The sequence below is a fragment of the Lytechinus variegatus genome, chromosome 8 (assembly GCF_018143015.1).
Source record: "Lytechinus variegatus isolate NC3 chromosome 8, Lvar_3.0, whole genome shotgun sequence".
NCBI lineage: Eukaryota > Metazoa > Echinodermata > Echinoidea > Temnopleuroida > Toxopneustidae > Lytechinus > Lytechinus variegatus.
In genome coordinates this window covers 24168694-24172200 of record NC_054747.1, presented here as the reverse complement: position 1 = coordinate 24172200, position 3507 = coordinate 24168694, and the positions used below count along the sequence as shown (strand labels likewise).

General features: G+C 35.7%; 1 long non-coding RNA gene across 1 annotated transcript; it reads right to left on the bottom strand.

Annotated features, from left to right (window-relative positions):
* Nucleotides 1-883, bottom strand: LOC121420207. Its single transcript, XR_005970724.1, has 2 exons — nt 740-883; nt 1-662 (listed from the first exon to the last, which is right to left on the bottom strand). It is a non-coding gene; the product is annotated as an uncharacterized LOC121420207 (long non-coding RNA).
* Nucleotides 884-3507: the final 2624 nt, after the last annotated feature.

Below are 3507 nucleotides of genomic sequence, written 5' to 3'. Positions count from 1 at the left end.
AATTTGAAATCACAGGGCAGGCATTTCTACACACAGTGGCCCGTATTCTGAACTCGGGTTTAAAGTAAACTCTGAAAAGTTGCTGTTTAACTATGGATAGCCAATAGTGGCATAAATTTTGTGGCGTATATTTTCAACGTATCCCCTCATTTTTCTCTCACAGCATTCTTAACTGTTTCGGAAGGACAAATAAGATAGCTTTCTCCATCATTCACAAGCTAGGAAAGAGCACAGTAAAAATAAGAAACATACAATGTAAGAAAAACTTTGACATTTTTGGCTTTCCATAATTTTAGCAGAGTTAGACCGTGGTCTAACTTAAACCTGACTCCAGAATACAGGCAGTGTGAACCGAGTAGCGTGCCCAACGTGCAAACATTTATCATAATTCCGTGCAATGATCGCTTCCCAAAGAACAGTTGTATCCTCATCTACACTTAAACCAGTTTAACGAGGCAAAGTGGTCTTGAAAACCACATCATGAGCTCGTTTTTCCATACTGGTTTGGAAGACCACTTAAAATTACGTCGAGAGTCCCCAGGACACGTTTAAGCTGGTTTCCACAGGGAATTAAGTACTTTTAAATTATCTGTATCCTTTCAGACTCCTGGGGCCCGTTTCATAAAGGACTTACAACTGTTGTAACTTTGCCATTATGGCAACTACCATGGTAACCTTGATTATGATTGCCTGCTGAGCCCTGTTACCATGGTAGTTGCCATTATGGCAAAGTTGCAACAATTGCAAGTCCTTTATGAAACGGGCCCTTAGAGCCCGTCTTTCAATGTTTTACGATTGATACAATCAACCTTAACTATGGAAAGCCAGCAACCTCAACATCTAAAATGCATCTTTGTTTAAAATATTTTATATTATGCTGTTTATTCATATATTCATTGCGTTTTTGGAAAGAGAGGCTGCTTCTCTTTGTTTACAAAGGACATTGTGCAAATTTCCTGTAGAAAAATATGACACTGATGGATTTCCATACATTTGCGGTTGATCACATCAATTGTTACTCTTTGTAAGATGGGGCCCTGTTGCACTAGTGTGACATGCACTAATTGATGCAATAAAGGAACACTTGCAAGCCCACAATTATTCCAACATATCTAGACTCTATATTGAAATGCTACCTTCTGTGTAGATAATACCACCCCAGGTCCTTGTGTTACAAAGAGTTGTGATTGATCCGATCAATCAGAACTATGGAAAGCCAGCAATCCCATATCTAAAGTACACATGTACATGTATGCTCAAAATGTTTTTGAAATGGAAGTATATGAATACATGCATTATTATCTTGACAATGAAGTGTGCTCCTCTGAATTTCCAAAGAGATGTGCACATATCTGGTATGAAAAGTAATGACATTGATGGTTTTCCATAGTTAAGGTTGATCAGGGCCCTGTCTTGCAAAGAGTAACGATTGATTCGATCAACCTCAACTGTATGGAAATCCATCACTGTTTTAATTTTTTCTCACAGAAAATTTGCACAATGTCCTTTGTAAACAACAAGAAGCACACTGAATTTTCAATAAAGTGATGAATGTATGAATATACAGCATATCTAGCAAATATTTTGAACAAACATGGATTTTAGATGTTGACGTTGCTGGCTTTCCATAGTTGCGATTGATTGAATCAATCATAATATTTGTAAGACGGGGCCCACGGATTTCGTACTGACTTCAACTCCTCAGCTAATAGAAAATTTAGAATATTTCAAGTTTCAGGTACTACTCACAAAAATGACCTAAATTTTCTTCATTTTGAATCAAAAGTTCAAATCCTTTAGAAACAACAATATGACCGCGGTTTCAAAGGCCATCAAGGCTTTGGTCATTCAGCATGTCCCCACTTTTCGTGGTGGATGATACACGAGTCCCCGATTGGCAAACTACAAGAATGTATGCGTGTGTGGCTTATGCAATGCCAACAGTGTAAATTTGCTCATGGACCTACAAATTAAATATGTAAGATTCTACCTCATTATTGCACAAAATAATTAAATACCTTCTTTTCTCTTGAATAATATCATAACATAATAAAGCAAATCGTGAAAACAACTAATTTGTGTCAATATTCGTTTTAGCTTACCAATCCCCTTTTCTCACAACGTTCTCTTGACCCTAGACTAAACACCACACTATCTTTATCCCTGTACTATAATTTTCTCTTTTGTCACAGGCCCAATTGTTCTGCCTAACCCCTGCTAAGGAAATACTTGCTTTTCTCACTCAAAATTCAGTAATCACAGACTAGTGGTAGCCATTCATGAGTCTTCATCTCTGATTGGACAACGGCGGTGGTTTAGTTAACCCTACCCTAGGGCATACATCAAGCGCCATCTTTGGGTTTCATCCCTCACAGAGAATCTTGACCCTGCGCCTTCACACTTAACACAACTACTTTGCAATTTAGTGCTTAGCGGTAAATATATCCTGTACTATAGGTGGGGTTAGCCCGCTACGCAAAAATGCTGCAAGAAAAAGAAATTGGGCTAAGCTTAACCCAAGACTACAGGTGGGGCTAAAATTACATTTAGCCCCTTCAATTAACCTTTAAAATCTTTTATCCTTTGTTTTCTTGTACAATTATGTGTAAAAGAGATTATTTCTGTTCCGGGAAAAAAGTCATCTTTTACAAAGTCTCTTTTTTATTTGTTGATTGATATGTTTTTCCTCTCTGCTTTCACATTGTTATGAAAGAGAAATATTATTGGGCAGTTAACTTCATTTGTAATAATTATAAAAAATTGTAATCTCATTGGTATTGATAGATTTATTTGTTTTGTATACATGTACAAAATCTTGATTTATATGAATTGTGATTGTAAACTCATTGATGTGAAAGAGGAAGAAAATAAATTATTAAAAACAAGAACTACGATAAGGAAAATTTTGCGCGTGACACAAGGGTATAAGATCTCTGAATAACACAAGATGATCATGCATAAAATTCTGATGGGGGAATATCCTGAAAATTTCAGGCCTACAAGGTATACATGAATTCAGGGAGGGCTTGACTTTTTTTTTTGCCTTTTGTTTTTGTCAAAAAAGCTCAATTTGGTCACTCGAAGAAAAAAAGTTTTTTTGAATTACAAGCGATGCAACATAAAGAGACATCTATCAGTTATTTCTTCAAAGAACTTCATTTTATCCACACAGGAAGGATAAAAACTATTCATTTGGTTTCTGAGATTATCAGGCATTTCTCTTTAGAAGTAAAGCAAACCTGTGAAACGAAGGCTTTTGATTTAGAAAAAAAATTATCCCCAAGTATTATTTTTGAAAATTTGAATAATGAATTACATAGGAATAAGTGGGGATATGACATCGTTGGCTCACTCATTGCATATTCATGAAGACATGCATAGAACTGTTTCACTTGAATAATGCAAAACTTTAAAATGTCATACCTTTGCTATTCCTTGTCCAATTTTGATAAAATTTCTGTTTTTTTCACCTGATTTTACTTTATCTGTTCAAATCATATTATTTTC